The 20,677-nt window shown below is 40.5% G+C and overlaps 1 protein-coding gene, 1 long non-coding RNA gene and 1 pseudogene across 5 annotated transcripts in view; all 3 read right to left on the minus strand.

Annotated features, from left to right (window-relative positions):
- Positions 1-7,949, minus strand: part of IL6ST (interleukin 6 cytokine family signal transducer) — a 55,310-nt gene extending 47,361 nt beyond the window's left edge. For all 4 annotated transcript variants that reach the window (XM_011282903.4, XM_011282898.3, XM_011282895.3 and 1 more), the window contains exon 1: positions 7,814-7,949. The gene's annotated coding sequence lies outside the window, so the exon portion shown is untranslated. The remainder of the gene's footprint in view (positions 1-7,813) is intronic.
- Positions 7,950-8,775: 826 nt separating this feature from the next.
- Positions 8,776-10,377, minus strand: LOC101096133 (annotated as a pseudogene).
- Positions 10,378-10,652: 275 nt separating this feature from the next.
- Positions 10,653-20,244, minus strand: LOC123386409. The gene is made up of 4 exons (XR_006600206.1): positions 19,314-20,244; positions 16,876-17,044; positions 11,932-12,040; positions 10,653-11,035 (listed from the first exon to the last, which is right to left on the minus strand). It is a non-coding gene; the product is annotated as an uncharacterized LOC123386409 (long non-coding RNA).
- Between the last annotated feature and the right edge of the window lie 433 nt (positions 20,245-20,677).

Consider the following 20,677-nt stretch of genomic DNA (forward strand, 5'->3'; position numbering starts at 1 on the left):
CAATGTTTATAGCAGCATTATCTATAATACCCAAATTATGAAATAGCTTAAGGGTCCACTAACTGATGAATAAAGAAGATGTGGTATATATACACATCAGAATATTACTCAGCCATCAAAAAGAATGAAATCTTGCCATTTGCAACAGCATGGATGGAGCTAGAGAGTATTAAGCTAAGCAAGATTAAGTCAGTCAGAGAAAGACAAATACTGTGTGATTTCACTCATGTGGAATTTAAGAAAGAAAACAAATGAGAAAAGGGGAGAAAAAGAGAGGTAAACCAAGAAATAGACTCTAGCTAAAAAACTGACAATTACTAGAAGGGAGGTAGGTGTGGAGACAGGTGAAAATGGGGATTAAGAAGTGTACCTGTGATGACTTCCAGGTGTTGTATGTAAGTGTTGAATCACTATATTGTACACCTGAAAGTAATATTATACTGTATTTTAACTAACTGGAATTTAAATAAAAATTAAAAAAAAATACACTGGGTAGGATGGGAGCAGTGCTTATTCTAGGGCGATTTATTCCCTACTACTGAGGCAGGATCCTTCTGTGTACTCTCCAATGTCCCAGGAATTAGGGTTGGTTCCCAACCTGACTGGTGAGGACAGGTACCATTCCTGTCTCTATGGAAGGATCAACCCTGTTATCTGTACCGTCTCCAGGAGGTTCTTTCCCTGACATGTTTCTTTACATGCATGCACTGGTCAGTACTCAGCTGAACAGCTGAATGGGACATCTGAAGCTTTCAAGAGTTCTCTAGTATTCTGTTCTGTCAACTCTAGCACCTTTGTTATTCCAGGCCATTTCTGGAAATCCAAGAGAATCCACATCCATGGGACTTACCCTGCATTCCTACCTATGCCATGGCCTGGAAAGTTTCTCAACGTACTAGGATAGTGCAGTCATAGGGTTCATTTTATTTGTTTCCAATCTATCAAGATCACTGCCTTTCATTATCCAGTGTCAAGTGTCTTATCATTGCTTCATGTGTTTTTCCTATTCTATGGCTGTTTCATGCAGGAGGGTAAATCTTATCCTTATTATCCTACTTTGGCCGTGAGTCCAAGGTGCACAGTCACTTGGATAAAAAATCAAACAAGGATTACATAATAAAACTATTATCAAACTATGATGAGTACTGGTGTGAAAAATCCTAATTAAAGCATTGCAAGTTTATTCTAGCAATGTACATGAACACAAAACAAAACAAAAACCATAAATACTAACAAGTATTTAGCCTAAAAATATTAGTCCAATATGCAAAAGGATAACATTGCTATCCATCATATTTATTAAAAGAAGAAAACTATATAATCATTCCAACAGATGCTTGAAAAGCATCTGATAATATTCAAAAGCTTCACTTAAAATTTAAAAATAACAACAAAGTGTCAGAAAACTAAGACTGAAAGAGACCATCCACTTGATGAAGTATAATAAAGAAGAGGATGGATTCTGGAATCCGACCACCTATGTTCAAATTCCAGCTCCTTAATTTTGTATAACATCTTAGCCAAGTTATTTGATACCCCTCACTTTCATTTTCCTTACCTGTAAAATAAGGATAACACTACCACCTACCCACATACTACCTAGGACTTTTGGGAAGACTAAGCAAGTCAATAAATGTGAAGTGCTTAAAACTTATCTGGCTGACAAGTATGTACTCAATAAATGGTCATCTGTGGTAGCACAGTACTTTATCAGAAGCCTACAATAAACATCATATTTAAAAATAAGAATTAGAGGGCTGCCTGGGTGGCTCACATGGTTAAGCATCCGACTCCTGATTTCCTCTCAGGTCATGATCTCAGGGTTCATGAGATTGAGCTATGCATTGGCTCTGTGCTCGCATAAGGGAGCCTTCTTGGGATTCTCTCTCTCTCTCTCTCTCTCTCTCTCTCTCTCTCTCTCTCTCTTCCCCTCACATGCTCTCAAATTAAATAAACTTAAAAAAAAATTAGATGCATTCCTGTCAAAGTCAGAATTCAAACAAGATGCTTGGAGTCATCACTTATTCAATACTGTTCTAGAGGGCTTAACTAAAAATAGAACAAATAAATATGATATAAAAATGGAAAAAGAAAAACGTATAAATACCATCTATTAAGAAAAAGAATGAGAACCAAATGACAAACTACCACAACTACTGAGAGTTTAATAAACAAAAGATCATCAAAAAACATAGCTCTCCTATACATCACTAATAACCAATTAGAAATGTAAAAGAAAAAATTCTATTCACAACACCATCAAAAACTGTAATATATCTAAGAAAAAAAAATCTAATAAGAACTATGTAGAAAAAAACAACTATGTAATAACTTTATACAGAAAAGTATAAAACCTTACTAAACAGCTCGTTAGGAAGACTTAAATATCATGGAATGAAAAACAAAATATATATAATAGAGACATCAGTTCTTCACAAATTAACATATTAATGCAATACAATTTTAATCCACATTGCAAAGTGGTTTATTACGAAAATTTACAAACCAATTTAAAATTTCGTATGAAATATTAGATAATAGCCAAAAACCTACTTTCAAAAGGAAAAATAAACAGAATATTGCTGTATCATCTGTTAAGACATACTATGTTATAGTAATCAAAGCATGGCATTGGCATATGAATAATTCTACCAATGGTACAAAACAAAAAATCCAGAAATAACCCATGTACATTTAAGAATTTAATTATCTGATTAAAAAAAAAAAAGCATCTCTTATCACTGGGGAAATAAAGGACTATTTAATAAATAGTATTGGGACAGCTGGCTCCACAAGCAAAAAGATAAAGAGCTCTATTTCATCACAGATACATACACTCCAACTTGATTATGGACCCAAATGCAAAAGCAAAATTTAAGAGTATTGGAAGAAAATACAGAGTATGTTTATGACCTTAGAGAAGAAGGCCTCTTACAAATTACCACTGTTTTAGACATATGAAAAGGCCTAAAGAGTATTGTGACAACCATCCATGCTCTCACTACAGCCTAAGAAATAAAACTTAACAAATAATAGCTGAAGACAAATAAACAACCTTAAGAAGTTCAAAGTTTACAGGGTAGACTATGCACCCAATGCTACAGAAGCATATAGAAGAACTCAATTCAGAAAGGGCCCAGGAAGGCCCAAATATGAAATATGAGTAAAGGTTTTTCTAAACAGAGAAAACAGCATACACGTTAGCTATGCCATCTTTGACTCTAAATGTCAAATGAAGATTATCAATGGCAAAATTCCAGCACATGCCAGTGTACAAACCAGAGCTGTACTATCTGAAACATAGCTGTGATGAGTTTACTTTGTGTTAGGGACTAGAGGTGAGGGAATATATACTAGAGAACATCCAACAAAAAACAGATTGTGCAGACAACCTATATGAAATGCACTATTCAGAAGTAAATATACAAATCTACCTCAAAGCAGAGGATGAAACTGAGTAAACAGAAAATGAAAATTTGGAGGTAGAACACCCAAATTTTAACCGGACAACAGATTTATTGTGCTGAAAGGAATAAAGCTCCTGCTCTGGGTATGTTTACATACACAGCTTTGAAATGATAATCTATACTATAGGCACATTTCAACAGATGAAGCTCTCAAGTCATGATCAAGTAGCTAACTTCTCATTAAATCTCATTAAGATATACTAGTCAGACAGAATAAAAGAGACTGTAACCATTGTGACAATATCAAAAGTGTTTCTGAAACATTCCATATTGTTGACTATCTTTGCTTCCTGAATTTCTTTTATCTCCTGGTTTCTATGTAACAATATTATGTTGTTGAAATCTTTCCTTTGTCTATTTTACTGTCTCCTTCATTGAATTCTCTGCTAGGTTTTATCTCCTGGCTATGAATGGAGCCAAGACTATTTAGGATCTACTACTTATTTTTTAAGTTAATTTATCTATTTGTGGGGGGGCGGGGGGCAGAGAGGGAGAGAGAATCCCAAGCAGGGGTCCCGCCCTGTCAGTGCCCCAACGCAGGCCTTGAACCCACGAACTATGAGATCATGACCTGAGCGGAAATCAAGACACAGTCACTGAACTGACTGAGCCACCCAGGCGGCCCTAGGATCTACTATTTTTAAAAAATACTAACTTCTTTGAAGATGTATGACTTGAACTATCATCTTCAAACAAAGTAATTTCAAGAATTCTGGCTGGAAACTTTCTTTTGATTCCAGTTATATATCACTGTCTTGGATATTCTGCTTCTGACTCAAATAGAAAGGTCTAAAAACAATACACACATATTGTATACATACATACATACATAAATGCACCCGCTTTTTACAAAAGTCACAGTACTCATCTTTTTACCCCGTCTAAGACCACTCTCCTTGAACTGCCTAAGTCAATGGGGTCCATTGTTGTCCCTTATCTATTAAATTCTAGCTTGTCCAGTCTTCTTTCATGATGTCTTTCTCATTTGTCTCTTCTTTTCTACCCACTACCATGACCCATGTAATCTAGGCACTGACCATCTTAGTACTTATCACTGCCTTCCTGCTTCCAGTCTCTTTCCATCCTCCAAATCATTCTAACATTATAGGTGGATGAATCTATTTATGACATTATTTTAAACTTGTCATTCTTTTCCTTAAAAGAGGAAACTTAAATGGTGAATATTAATGCCAAATATTTTAGCTATTTAAGAGTCTAAATATTTGGCTTCATGCGCCTGTCTCACTTATCTTCTCCAATATTTAAAATCTATTCTGGAGAGGCCTGGCTGACTCAGCCATAGAGCATGTGACTCTTGATCTAGGGGTTGTGAGTTCAAACTCCATGTTGGATGTAGAGATTAAAGAATAAATAAATAAATAGTAAAGTCTCTTCTAAAAACCCCCTCTACTCAGACTTTCCTCAAGCTATCCCACCATGATAGACCTAAAGAGAAAAGCAAACAATCTAATGAAGCTTTCATTTTACTTGACCTCATCTTGCCATTCACAATCTGATCTACATTTTATCACTCCCAACTAGCCACTCCTAGCCACTAAGTTCAAGCCACTGCAAACTACTAGACTTTCTCTAACACAGTTATTTCAGAGTTTTTACATCTACATATCCTATTCCCTGCCTCTAGAATGTCTTTTCCAGACTCTGCTTTGTACTGTGTATAACTCAGATGAAACATCATCTCTCCTGTGGAATTTCCCCCCACTCCCACAAACATCTTGGCTCCCAATGCACTCGAGTACCGTTCGGTAACAGGACTAATAACACTGTTATTAGTCCTCAGATATTCTCAGAATCTAAGATACTTTGAGGCACATAGAGAACAATTAAGAGTGGGTTTTAAAAGACTTTCTGGTATGGTCATATTATTCTAGTCACTGATATTCAAGTATACTACATGAAGAGACAGTATACGCATCACAGTTAAGAGCTCAGATTCCGAAGCCAGGCTGTCTAGGTATGAATTTTGGATCTACCTCTTATGAACTCTGTGGCATTAGACAAATTAACCTCTCTTTGCTTTAGCTGCCCTCCTTGTAAAAGGAAGATAATAACATTTACCTCCCAAGGCTATAAGGAATAAAAGAATTAATATGGGCAAAGAGCTCAGAAAAGTGACTGGCATAAAGTAAGCATTACACATGTGCTGGATAGAATATAGCTTGGTTATTTCTGACCCTTTCTACACAGACCTCTATTTGGAATGGGTTTCCTTCATTTTTCTCCTTATCCAAATTTTACAAAGTTTTCAAGTCTGACCTCTGCTCAGTCTTTTGTGATCATTCCAAACCTTAAATAATCACTCCTGAATTTATATATCTACAGCATTTTCTGTATCATCCTGCATCTAATTAAAACTGCCTTGCACCCTTGCAATTTTTCATACATTTGTCAGCTCAATTTCTGTAAACTCTATCAATGTCCTGACGATATTTCCTGCATCTTTGTGAATTCCTGGAGCCAGATGTGTTTAGTATTTGTTGTGTAAAATAATAAATAGACTAGAAACTTCAACTCTGATCATACTGCCTTTGCAATCAAAGAAATGGAGAAGGCTATGAGAACATTCCACACATTTCTCTAGGAGCCAAGCTGTATTAGGGCCAGGGAATCCTGACTCCTGTGAAAATAAGAAGCACTCAAATAAGTTTTTTTTTTTGGGGGGGGGGGAGGATGGGGAACCCTCTCTGCAGAACAGTTATGGGGAGTCCAAAGTTCTCAAACTGTAGTAGTGGACCCTCCATGAGAAATGTGTCAGCATGAAAAAATGACCAACAGCGAGTACAGGACTTGAAATTACATAGATCTAGGTTTCAACGGACCCTGAGCCTCAGTTTCCTTCTTTATAAAGTGGGTACTGCAACATCTCCTTCATAGGTATACAATAATCAAAATTGCCCCAACATTTAACTCCAGTGCAAATTCCCTTAGGAAAATGTTGAAATAAAGTGAAAACACTGCAACTCATAAATAAAAATGAGAACACTCGTACACATTTTTCATTACATAAGAAAATATCTTAAGTTAGCTGGCAGCAGTACTGTAATATTCTAAATTACCTCTGAGAAAATTAAACGTGCATAATATTGTCAATTAATACAGACATGCAAAGAGTGAAAAATTCCACTACAAAACTTATTCTCCATCCTGTAATTTTTTTCTTCCACTTGTGATTAAAAACAAGTGTTCAAAATTATCCCCCCCCCCAAAAAAAAGCTGGAAAGCATGATTTAACTTAATATCAAGTTGGTTCTATAAATGTAAAATTCCATTTACAGTCCAAAAATACTTCCAAATGGGAATTATCATGAATTTAAGAAATTAAGATAATGGCGAACAGCTCATATGATGATCTGAGTCAGGAATTTCAAATTAAGAGTTGTCCAACTTGAAGCTGGCACTCACACAGTCTAAAGGGTTTGTTTACAGCACTGACTTAACCAAAGGCTTCAATCTTTTAGAAGAGTCACCCTGGCATTCTAATCACTACTTATTTTAAAGCAGTGTAATGGGTGAAATGACCCCATACCAACTACACAAATTAAACCGAAATGGGTGTCCTTTCTTAAGGTAAAAAGAACAAAAGTGGCAAGTCTTACTTCTAACCTGATATTTTTTCAAAGAAAAAATAGTTATGAATAAAATGCTGTCCATCCTAAAAAACAGAACCTTGCTGCGTGGAATAACCTTTAAGCTTGGTGAGGAGGGGTGAAATTTTAAAGATGAATTTGGTGCTTTTTCAGATACAGCGTTAGGTGGGATTCGTTAGAACTGGTACACGTTAGAGATAAAAAGAATAAAGACGTCAATTTAAAATGTTTTAAGATGAACTTCCAACAGTGTTGAAACATTACAATTTCAGGATGAAAAGACGGCTTTGGGGAAGAGAAATTAACCTCCAGGTAAAAAATGAAGAGTCAAATGCGGGGCTAGAGGAATTAAAGGGGCAAAAAGTGGGGATTTGGGGGCGAGGGCCTGAGAAGGGGGTGGGTGTGTGTGTGTGTGTGTGTGTGTGTGTGTGTGTGTGTGTGTGTGTGTGTGTGTGTGTGTCCGCGCGCTGGAGGTAAGGTATGCACTTAGGGTTGAGAAATGTAGGTGACAAAGTTGTAGAGATCAAATTCGGAGGTGTGCGAATAGGGAAAGGAACGAGGAATGTGGGGATTTCCAGACTGGGATTAACAAATTTAGGGCTCGCGCGCTGTTGGGGCGCCCCTCTCGCGAGGGAGGGTGGCCCTCTCCAATGCCAGGTCTCCGGGCCCGAACGCCCGGACCTATAGCCCTCACCCTCCCGCTACACGGCCCTTCACTTGGCCACGGAACCTCCTCACCTCAGGCCGCGGCGCCTCGCTCCTCCGCTTCTGTACAGCGCACGACTCCCTCGGTGCCAGGCCGGGCCCGTGGGCCGCGCAACCGCGGCCTCCGGCTCAGCTACGCCCGGGCGTTCCCCGCGCGGCTCCACGGGCCTCTCGGTTCCTTGCCTCGGCTCCGGCTCGCTCCCGGCTCCTTCCCGCAGACGCGGCACGCGGCCCTCCTCCCACGGCGGGGCGCTGCGCCCCCTGACCCCGCCCCGCAGCGCCCTCGCCGCGCCCCGCCTCCGGACTTAGGGACTGTATGCTGATTGGCCCCAGAGAGACCCTGCGCGCCCGGGCATTGGGTCGGCTGCAGCCCGACGGCGAAGGGGCGGGACACCAGGCAGCTGCGATTCCCGTAACGAGGCTCCCGGCGTCCGGGATTCCGGTGGCTGCGCCCGCGTCGCCTCTCCTAGACCAGATCGAAGGGTTCCCCCCACCTCCCCTCTGCGGGCGGAAAGAGCGGAATGTTCCATTTTTCCGTGGAATAACGGGGTCGTGAACTGAAGCCCGGGTGCTTTTTATGCCTGCCGCCATCCCTTCTCGCCGCGGTTTCTTCGGCCTTCCTTCTCAGCCTTCCCTGAGGGACTCTGTGCCGCGAGGGACCGCCGGCCACCCTTAGGGACAGAGGAGGTGTGGGAACTCCCCGGGGAAAATGAAGAGGCCGATGGTCGTGATCGTGGGGGCGCCGGCCTTGGTCCAACTCTTACACAAACGAACCTTGCCATGATGTGTATTTTTAACTTACTAAATGAGTTGGTTGTGATTGATCAGTGAACCCCAGAGCTGGTGACACACCAAGAAACTAGTTTTTCTTTGAGGTTTGCACCTCCTAATCTGTGATAAAAATACCTAGCAAAAACTAATTTCATTACATTCCTCCCCCGCCTGGGAAATGGGCCTTCAGGCTCACCGTGATTTTTTTCTTTTTTTTTTTTTCATTTAAGACAGGGAATACTTTATTCAAACCCATCAGAGAAATGGACAGCTTGGATCTATAACAAAGAGTTGTGTTTTAAAGCATAGGTCAGTAATTGTATATGAGAGTATACACTGCTACATACAAAGTAACTGATCAGAGCACAACTTTTCAGTATTCAAAACAGAATAAGCTTCCCTGTAAAAGCAGCACCTTTGTGACATTTTTAACTTTAGTTTTCCTCTCCTTCCTCTTCACCCTCTCCTTCAACAGAATCCACACCAACCTCCTCATAATCCTCAAGGGCAGCCATGTCCTCATGGGCCTCAGAAAACTTTCTTTTCCTGCATGCCCTCACCCACATACCAGTGAACAAAGGCACGCTTGGCATACATCAGGTCAAACTTGTGGTCCAGGCGAGCCCAGGCCTCAGCAATGGCTGCGGTGTTGCTCAGCATGCACACAGCTCGCTGTACTTTGGCCAGGTCTCCACCAGGTACCACAGTGGGAGGCTGGTAATTAATACCAACTTTGAAGCCAGTGGGACACCAGTCCACAAACTGGATGGTACGCTTGGTCTTGATGGTGGCAATGGCAGCACTGACATCTTTGGGAACCACATCACCACAGTACAACAGGCAGCAAGCCATGTATTTACCATGGAAAGGGTCACATTTCACCATCTGGTTGGCTGGCTCAAAGGATGCATTGGTGATCTCTGCTACAGAAAGCTGTTCATGGTAGCCTTTCTCAGCAGAGATGACAGGGGCATATGTGGCCAGAGGGAAGTGGATGCAGGGATAGGGCACCAGGTTGGTCTGGATTCTGTCAAATCAACATTCAGGGCTCCATCAAATCTGAGGGAAGCAGTGATGGAAGACACAATTTGACCTATCAACCTATATAGGTTAGTGTAGGTTGGGCGTTCAATATCGAGGCTTCTACGACGGATGTCATAGATGGCCTCATTGTCTACCATGAAGGCACAATCAGAGTGCTCCAGGGTGGTGTGGGTAGTGAGGATGGAGTTGTAGGGCTCAACTACAGTGGAAACCTGGGGAGCTGGGTAAATGGAGAACTCCAGCTTGGACTTCTTGCCATAATCGACAAAGAAACGTTCCATCAGCAGGGAGGTGAACCCGGAACCAGTTCCCCCTCCAAAGCTGTGGAAAAACAAGAAGCCCTGCAGACCCATGCACTGGTCGGCCAGTTTTGAGTTCAGTCCAAGACAAGGTCAATGATCTCCTTGCCAACGGTGTAGTGCCCTCAGGCATAGTTATTGGCAGCATCTTCCTTGCCTGTGATGAGCTGCTCAGGATGGAAGAGCTGGCGGTAGGTGCCAGTGCGAACTTCATCAATGACTGTGGGTTCCAGGTCTACAAACACTGCCCTGGGCACATGCTTGCCAGTACCTGTCTCACTGAAGAAGGTGTTGAAGGAGTCATCTCCTCCCCCAACGGTCTTGTCACTTGGCATCTGGCCATCGGGCTGGAAGCCGTGTTCCAGGCAATAGAGCTCCCAGCAGGCATTGCCAATCTGAACACCAGCCTGGCCAGCGTGGATAGAGATGCATTCACGCATGGTTGCTGCTTTGTGGCCGCCGAGCAGATGGCAGAGAGGAGGAGAGGTTGTTGCTTCTTATAGCGCGACTCTTAGGCAGTCGATGTAAGAGAACCTTCAGATTTTTTTTTCCTAAAGCAAGATGAGGAACTTAAAAGATAAGCTGTGTGTGTGTGTGTGTGTGTGTGTGTGTGTGTGTGTGTGTGTGTGTAAAGAAACACATGAGAGGCCAGGGCCTTTTGTGGAAAAATGACAGTCTGTAGGAGGGCAATATACCTATAAATTAACAATTATAAAGTTTTTCATTACATTGAAGATCCAGAGTAAAACGCAGGATATACTATGATCTTTTTGTTGTTCAGATAATTTTTAAAAGACAGAGAAGTAGGTCTAGTGTTAAGGGAGTCCCAAGCAAACTTGGAGATGGCACTCTGACATAGACAAGGCTTCAGTGTGTTCAGCTTGCTGTTCCTCATCATCCCATGGCTAATTTACAGAGTGTGGCTGGATTGTATTCTAGTCCTGCCATTTATAGGGGTGTTTAAAACAAACATATAACATCTAGTTAAGTTAAAATTTTTATTTAGATCTAGCAAACATTTATTTAGAGGCAATGTGTAGTGGTTAAGTATACCTTCTGCTTCCAGATGACCTGAGGTTGCATCCTGGTGCTGTCCCTTACCATGTCTGTAACCTTTGGCAGGTCATCTTGGTTTCTTTATCTGCAAAATGAGAATAAGGGTACCAACCTCATAGGGTTGCTGTAGAGGTTAAATGAGTTAAAATAGATGAGGTGCTTTGTATATAGTAGGTGCTAAATAAATTTGTAGTCATTAAATGTCTGTTATGTCAATGCTTCCTAAATCTTTCACATCACAGCATATATTGAAAATGATATTTCTCTGGCACAGGGAATAAAGTCAGAAGGAAAAAGTATCTCACAGCACAGTAGTCTGCCTTGTGCACTGGTCAAAAAAGCAAAAGACTGAGTTAGTCCCTTTGTGGGTATCTCTGTACTGCCTTAGTCCAGCCCTAACCTCTAAGAAACTCACATTTTGTGGGGATAAACTCCTGGGCTAAAAGAATGAATCAATATTGGAGAAATATTTTTCAGAACAGGAAGAGCCCTTCTGCCTTGGCTGGAATTCTAGGACTTTGCAAACATTTCCTTAGGGTAGTGGCCCAAAATGACCACTTTTACATTAAGGATTTGTCATGAGAAAGCCCTGTAAAAATTCAATAATAAGTGGGATAAAGTGACATATCAATTAAGAACTTTCCAAGTATGCCTTAGGATCATGTGGGATTTCACATGTATCAAAAGTGGAGAGTTGGGAAGTGTACAGTGAGAGAGCAACATGAGGACAATGAGGTGACTTGAGAGTAGGTGAACAAAGCTAGGAAAAAATGCTATGTGACAAAGGTAATATATGTCTGAGAGAAATTTTGCCTGCTTGCTATTTGCATACAGTTGGCCCTCATCAAGATAGCCATTTACTTCCTTGCCTGTGCCCAAGTGTGTTTCCGAAACTCTGTGTCAGCCTTGGAACTATCCCCATGTCCTGCCCCAGCCTAATGATTTCAGCAAACATGATAATGACTCAGTTAGCACCCTGACCTCACAATTTCTCATCTTTCTCTGTTCCAATCATCTTCAACTTCACTCTGTCAGAAACCCACAGATGTAGCCACTCCTTGAATCCAGTCATCAGATGAAATTACTCCACCTGCAAAATTTTCAATTGTTAAGTTTCTTTCTACCCACAGCCACCTACTCTTGGACCTCTCTTACTCCCTCACTCCCACTTACTCTGTGATTTGTCCTCAGCATGACCTCTAGTCTTGGTTCTCAAAGTTTATTAGTTATTTCCTACCTTCACTTTATCTCCCTAAACTGTGGGAACCCTTTTAGCAACTTTCTTAACTGCATTCTTACTAGTATCTTCAATCCCCTTGACCTTCAGCCATATTTACCTTATCAATACTATTTCCTAACTATCCCTTGTGCTTGAACTACCAGCCCCACCCTGACATTTATTCCTAGCACGGAATCTTGTTTCATTATTCCCTGGGAAAAACCAATACCATCATTTGTGAGCAATCTTATCTTTTCCCCAATTTAGGAGGCAACTGTATATCCTTTTCTTCTTTTCCCACTGCCTTATTCCTTTAAAAGGTTTCCTCCTTCTGTGTTCTGGGTCCTACTCTTACCAATTTCAGTCCCCTAGTTTAATGTTTTTCATTATTAGCATAAAATACTTTAGAAAGTTTAAAAATTAAATATTTAATTCAAACTATTAAATTAAAAATTTTTATTAAATTATTAAATTAAAAAAAATTAAATATTTAATCAATGGTGAGTTGGGGACATCTTGGGGACTCCAAATCTTTGTAACCTAATAGCATGTGATTCACCAAGAAAAATGAAAAGTAATTCAAAATAAGTTTAAAAATGGAGCAGTTTCAGCCACACTGTAATCTACTTAATAAGTCTGGGATGAAATATGAACTTAAATCAAGTTGCAACCAAATTTGCAAGCTCAAAAACATGACAAATTCGTTTCATAGCAACAAAACTAAGCATGAATGTGACTTCATTTCAAAAATTTTACCGAAGAATAATATATAATCACTGGGCATTCTGTAAGAGCACAACTTGATAGTTTTTCACAAACTGAGCAGAGCCATATAATGTGCATGTAGATCAAGAAAAAGAACATGACCAACACCCGCAAAAGGACCCTTCTGGTTATTGGAAAGTCACTGGTGACCACTATTCTAACACCACAGTTTTATGACTATCGTTTTAAAATTGAGAATTTAGCAGAAACTTCTTAATTTATTAGTATTTGCTTATTTTATTTCATTTTAATGAATAACTATAGTAGATCAAGAGAGTTAGAAATGAAATAAATAGGGGCACCAGGGTGGCTGAATCGGTTGAGTGTCCACCTTTGGCTCAGGTCATGATCTTGCAGTCCGTGAGTTGGAGTCACACTGGGCTCCCTGCTGTCAGCCTGTCAGTGCAGAGCCTGCTTTGGATCCTCTTTCCCCCTCCCCTGCTTGTGCTGTCCCCAAAATGAATAAATAGTTAAAAAAAAAAAGAAATGAAATAAATACTGCTCTGTATAAAGGTTAAACACAAATGCAAATCGAAACAGAGGGAGTCTAGCATCTTGTTACTCTAGACCTCTGGATAACTATCAAATAGTTGTGGGTTTGTCAATGATCTTGCACTACCCTCTTTCACAGGGAGAATGAAAGGCCAGTGCAGAAGTGTGAGCAACAGTCAGGTGTATCCTATTCCCAGACAAATATACAGGATAAGGAAGTCCGTTATTAGGACTACAGCTTTGCAGTGGCCCAGACTAGCTTTAAAACATCACCGTAAGGGGGCGCCTGGGTGGCGCAGTCGGTTAAGCATCCGACTTCAGCCAGATCATGATCTCGCAGTCCGTGAGTTCGAGCCCCGCGTCGGGCTCTGGGCTGATGGCTCAGAGCCTGGAGCCTGTTTCCAATTCTGTGTCTCCCTCTCTCTCTGCCCCTCGCCCGTTCATGCTCTGTCTCTCTCTCTGTCCCAAAAATAAATAAACGTTGAAAAAAAAAATATCACCTTAAGGATTTTCACCATACTTTGCTTTTGTTAACATTGACACAACACTTGGAGAAGCAAAGGTTTTTCCACTGTTGACCCTCATATGCAAGAATACTTTTCAGTTACAAAACAGATTCCTTGGCTAGAAGTTTGATACTTAGTACTAAAACCAGATAAATAAGAAAGTACCAACATGAATGTTTAAAAAAAAATATTTTATTTTATGGGTTTGTATGGCCAAGAATTTCCAGCCCTTTGCCTAGAATTTGGATAAAGTTTCAGTACTAATTGTATTAAATAATGGCTGAGGCAAATGTGTGTCTGTCTCCTCAAGGGAAGCTGGCGCACTGGTGCCTACTGAAAAGGCAAAAATTAAATGAATATACTTGTAGGAATAGCTGGAATGTTTTGAAAATGGTCCTGATTTTTCTTTAGAATTTTAGGGTTTGATCATTTTCTGGGATTGACAAATAAATGGAATTTAGCTTTGAGTCAAATAAGAATGGGAACAAAGCTAATCTAGCTTGTATTTCAAATTATGAGAATCACTATTTTGCTGTAGGCGGGCATGATACACAGACACTTAGTGTAAATTCTATGTATGATCTCTTGCTTCCCAGTGTTCTTTGTGTGATTTCTTCTCCATGAGAGAAGGGCTGTAAAGAACTATGCTATGTAAGATTACAGTGACCATCTTGCTAGTGTCTCTCTGTTGTGGCTTTGAAAACTCAAACTGCCATATTGTGGCCTCCATGTTATATGAAACTGAAATATTTGTCTTGTGAGGAGACTCTTTCTTGCTGGCTTTGATGAAGCAAACTGGCATTCTGTGGGCAGTCATATGGAGAGATCCATGTATCAAGGAATGGAAGATGGCCTCTGGCCAACAGCTAGTAAGTAACTGAAGCCTTCAGTCTTACAACCTCAAGGAACTTAATTCTGCCAACAAAAGCAGATCCTGCCCAAGTGAAGCCTTGGATAAGACAGCATCCTCAGCCACCAAACTGACTGCAGCCTTGTGAGACCCAAAGCAGAGAATTCAGTCAAGTTGTGCTCAGACTCTTGACCCATAACTGTGAGATAATAAATGTGTGTTGTTTAAGATAAGTTTATAGTAATTTGTGCAGCAATAGAAAACTAACATAGCAGGCAAAAGTTTAAAGCTATTTACATATATGTATACACTGAATGTTATTTTTACATATTCAAATCTGGCATTTCTTAAGTCAATAAAAAGAGCTGGATCGAGAGAAGGGAATTATATTAAATAGGAGCTTGCTCTGGTATTCCAAAGACCCAGGAATTAAGGGGATATCAACTGTTGCAGTTTATTCAATTCATTTATTCCATAAACATTTACTGAACATTCACTATGTGACAGGCACTGAGATATGGATCTGAATAAGAGACATGTGTTGTTCTTGAGACTCTCAAAGTCTAATGAGAAAGGTAAACAAACCAGCAATTACAGCTACGTCATAGTGCTGTGAGAAAGGTGTTAAGAGAACATTTGGGCACTTTTTGGGATGAATACTGGGTGTCAAATGTAAGAGATGAATCACTGGGTTCTGTTTCTGAAACAGACTACACTGTATGTTAACTAACTTGAATTTAAATAAAATAAAGAAATAGACAATATCTGGAAGTGCTCATGCAAGAATACTTAATGAACTGGGGATTATAATAACTCTGTACTTCTCTCTACCTCCAATCTCACCTCCTCAGACTCTGTGGTGGCTTAAAGATGGTTACAAATTCCATGATATCCCCTGTGGAAGGGTGAGGTCTATTTTTCTTCCTATTGAATTTAGGGAAGCTTGAGTATGGCATGGATCAATACAATACAGAAAAAGTGCCTCTATGCCAGTTCAGAGGCAGCTTCTTCTTCTCCTCCTTCTCCTTCTTCTTCCTCTCCTTATTCTTCCTCTTCCTCTTATTCCTCTTCTTCTCCTTCTCCTCCTCCTCCTCCTCCTTCTCCTCCTTCTTTTCTTTTTCCTCTTCCTCTTCTTCCTCTTCCTCTTCTTCCTCTTCTTCTTCTCCTCCTTCTTCTCCTTCCTCCTCCTCCTCCTCCCTCTCCCTCCCCTTCTTCTTCTCCTTCTCCTTCCTCTTTCTTCTTCTTCTTCTTCTCCTTCTCCTTCTTCTTCTTTTCCTTTTAATTAAGAAGCCCAACCTCACAACCCTGAGATCAAGACCTGAGCCACATCAAGTGTAAGACACTTAGGCAACTGAGCCACCTAGGCACCCAGGGGCTAACCTTTAAGAAAAGCTTTCACCTTGGTATCTGGAAATCTTGAGCCCCTATGTCAGAAGTCTAATTTCCTTCTTAGACCATATGAAGAGGGCTGAGATGACATGGAGAGGGACAGTGGCCCACCTGCCCAGTTACCAAAAGTAAAACCATCTTGTAACATCCATACCAGATTAGCTGCCAGATGCATACTACCATGATGCCAATCAGTGCCACAGAGAGCAGAAGAATTGCCTAGCTAGTCCTGCCCAATTCCTGACCTCCAAAACTGTGACATGTAATAAAATGTTATTTTAAATTACTAAGTTTTGTTAGGGAGGAATAAACAACCAGAATGAAACCCTCAAATCCATCATGCACAATGCTGAAAATGTGACCATCTCTTTCAAAGCCTTTTTATCACCAAGCCACTTTTGTGTGTCTTAAAAGTCTTCCATTTCCTGACCTCTCCTTACTTCTCCAGCCTTATCTTTAATATAACCTCCAACACCAGGCTGTCACATTACCAATTTGCTAATGGTTCCTGGGCCAACTTCCAATACAGTTTTCTACTTCCATGCCAAGAAAAGACAGCGTATGCTGTTCCCTTGCCCTATCATTGCCTGCTTCATTTTCTTTGCCTAACTTGATTACCATCTTTCAATATTCATCCTAGGAGTTACTGCCTCCTCCCAGAAATATATCTGACTTTTCCCTGCTCTAGGCCATGAGAAACTTACAACAAAGAATGCAAATGACTCCAGATGATCTCTTCTACTTCCTTTTCTCCAGTGTTAGGCTAACTCCTGGGTCAGCAGGAAAGGGCTTCTGTCCTTAGTCTTGACATGGCCTGGCATCTGTTGAGATGACCAATAGACCCATGTGGTTCTTGGGTGCTACATTAGGTACCTGTGGAGATAATTTTGACACACCTGGACTCATGATGTGCACGTCGTATGCCACTTTCCACTTTTGTGATGCACTGTTATGGCTATTGGACCCCTTGGGCCCTTTGTCAGCTAAATGTTGTGCCCTTATTGAGAGTCTAGGAGCAATTTAGCTCTTCATCTGTGCCTCTCTGGGGCTGCTAGAGATTCAGAGGGGCTGCCTTAAGCTTTCCCTATCCATGGCACTCTATGTGACCATTTTTACCTTACTATGTCACAACATTGTGTGCTAGGAAACACCGTTAGGCTGTTGCCTCCCAGGATTTTACATGGTAACAGATCCCCAACATCATCATGAGCCTCCATCATCTTTCCCCACCATAGAGCTAACCTCAAGGTAAAGGGCATGGTAAAAGAGCCTTTCTTATAACTCTAATACCTCTATTTCTCTTGCTTACACTCATTTCTCTACTTTTGTTCTCCCCAACTTGGGAAGTCTTTATCGGCCTGGAAGTGGGTGTGGGTGGGAGGTTGATGCTAAATGTTTGTTATCACAGCAGAAAGGAGAATTAAAACTGGGCAGCAAACCCTCTTCCCAAACCCTTCTGTCTTATACTGGACCAAGGCTTTTGAATTTGAAAGCCAAGAGTTTGACACCTTTATTCTCTATTAATGCTGTGATGAGTTTTCTAAAGCAATGGGGAGAGTTAGTAAATGGGGAGTACAAAGAGAAAAAACATAATCTGGAATGAATTTTACTAAAATTTCTTGACATATCAGAAGAAAATTTTTAGCTCTTCCAAGTCTATGCTCCCTCTTCTCACATCTGCCATGACAGTCATAGGTAAGACACCCCAAATTAGAATACAGCATATCTGCTGTCCTTAATGTGATTTTTGCTGTGTAGGGAATGAGATGAGGAGTGAGATCAACCATATGAAAACTTGCTTTCAAGTACCCAGGGCCAGAGCTTAAAATGAGGCATTTTCCCAAGGGTTGACTGACTTGGGAACTGAGCCTCAAAGGTCACGTAGAAAATTTCCAGGGACATTCAAGGCAGCTCACACTCTTGATTGTGGTAAATAAATGGAAAAACTAAAAAAAAACCGCCTGGAACTGAACTTTTTGTGTCCAGCTCTGATTCTGTCTATGGAGCTCTGTGAAAGAGGACCGCCAATGCCCCAATGTGCCATCACACATCTCCCTTCCCTGGCTCTTTCTGCATACCTTCCTTTCTCCCCTTTTACCTCTTAACATCATTATCATGGATGTTTTTTCACACACCACCTTTTTCTGCACGCATGAAGGCAGAGCAAGAAATGAAAGAATGGACAATACATCCCATGTGTTTATCTGTAATGATAGGAGGAGGGAGAAGGGAAACCCAGTATATCTTTAAACCTCTAGCACCTAGCCACTCATGGACTAACTGATCCAACCTTATATCCACAAAATGATTCTAAACCATTTAAACTGTGATTTTGATTTTAAAAAGAAGAGAAAGTTATTTTTTCCAAGTAGGAATAAGTTATACTGTTTTCTCTAACTGATCAGAGACAAATTTTCAATGCCTGAATAACTAGTCATCTTAACTACCCTTTGAGTGCCAGCCAACTGACTCTACTAGGCACTTAATATCCCAAATAATCTTTCCAATGTGGAAGGTGTTCTCATGCACATTTTACATAAGGGGAAGCAAAAGCTCTGAAAATTTAAATAACTATCCAAGGCCACACAGCTAAAAATTTGTTTGTGGGGACTGGAACCCAAGTCTTCAGTGATCTCAAAATCATGCTCTGTCATGATGCCACCTTGTCACCTCACCACATATTTCACAAATACCTTCTAGTGATTTTCATTATTTCGAGCTTGTCAAAAATGTAATGGGATAGAGACATTTGGAAGAAAAATCTTTTCTATCCCCAATGCTCTGCCATGCAGCTTCCTTTGGGGATCACTTTGTGTGGAAATCAAAGTGATAACAAACACTTAGTGTTTACCATGTGCTGGACATTTTTCTAAGTGCTTTATATCTTAATTATCAATCCTCATAAAAATTCCATGCAGTAAGTATTATTATACACCTTTTAAAGATGGAAAAACTGAGTCCAGAGTGGTAAAGCTACTATCCCAAGGTCTCATTGCTATTAAATACAGACTCTGGGATTTGAATCCAGAGACTGTGTTCTTAAACACAATGGGAATGGCTATTCATAAATTACAGAGTGAAAAATGACTTTCATAATTTAAAATACAGTATCAATTTCTGTATCAGTTACAGGGCTCCTTACACTGCAAGTGACAAAATAACCCAATACCACTTCTGACAAGTCCAGAGGCTCTAGGCAAGCTTTGATCCAATGGCTCAAATGATGTCACAAAGGACCTGGCTTCTATCTCTTTACTTGGATTGGACAGTATGTCTGGAGCCTTGGACTCTACTCTGTGGTCACCTGAGTCATTACCATGCTTTCACTCTATGATGACAAGTGACTGTAGCAGTTTGAAACTTAGCATCATACACCATTTCAATAGAAGAGTGAAAGCTTCCTTTCCACCAAAGTCTAGTAGTAAACATTTCCTCATGTCTCATTGGCTCTAATTAGGCTACATGTCCATGCACAGATTATGGCAGGGGAATGAGATAAGATGATTAGCTTTAGTGCACTGGGTTCCACATCTGTAGCTTCACCCAGGACACTTGTCTGAGAATGAGGGGAGGGTGGTTCACCAAAGCAAATATAGGGGATTATTTTCTGAAGGGAGAATGTTGACTGGGCAGGATAGAGCAGTAGTCCTGAGTACTTCCAGCCTAGAAGTGTCAATATTTTGGTGTATTTTTTTCAAATCTTATTTTCTAAGCATTTTTTTTTTACTTGTATATGCCCTTGGTTTTGTTTCTTATGGCCTAAGCAATTTTCCATGTTGTTAAAAGCTCATTTTATTGACTATACTCCTAATGCTTTTATTAGCTCAATGAAATCTTCCAGTAGATTTCACAGATACACATCTTGACAGTAGACATAGCTAGAGGGTATGGGACTTCAAATTAGCCTGGGTCTGGTCTTGGAAGGGAGCATATAACATACTGCTCCATAACTCTTGCCTCTCCTACAGCCACACCTCAAGCTCCTCTTGGCATGGTTTCTGGGATATGGCTTATAAGGGAGAGGAAGAGGGGAAGGGAGGCTCGAACTTCCTAGAAGCCTCTGGCCCACTTGGCCTTTTCCTCATATTCTCTATGAGAAAAATTTTAGACAACAACACATACTCCATCATGACCTGAGAAACTTGCTACGTAGGGCAAAAAGACCAAACAGTGGGGAAAAAACTGATTAGAAGTATGACAGATCCTGGGTAGAAAGAGTTACCATTGCATGACTCTGAAAACCCTCAGCATGGCCTTGGCCCTGTCTCTGAAAGTATACAGTATTGCCTCTGTACAAGGTGTTTTTCATTTTGGTTGGAATTTTCACTTGTAAGACGGCCAATTTCTTTAGAATTTGGCCAGAATATTTAGATCCCGAATTTGTGGATCTAAACTCATTTGTGCTTATTCTAAGTAGAACAGTCAGGTTGAACTTGTGGATCAACAGTCCACATTGTGCCAAACAAAATATTTTCTTCTTTGAGACAAGTAATGAGTTCCAATATT

The sequence above is a fragment of the Felis catus genome, chromosome A1 (genome assembly GCF_018350175.1).
Source record: "Felis catus isolate Fca126 chromosome A1, F.catus_Fca126_mat1.0, whole genome shotgun sequence".
In the NCBI taxonomy this organism is placed as follows: domain Eukaryota; kingdom Metazoa; phylum Chordata; class Mammalia; order Carnivora; family Felidae; genus Felis; species Felis catus.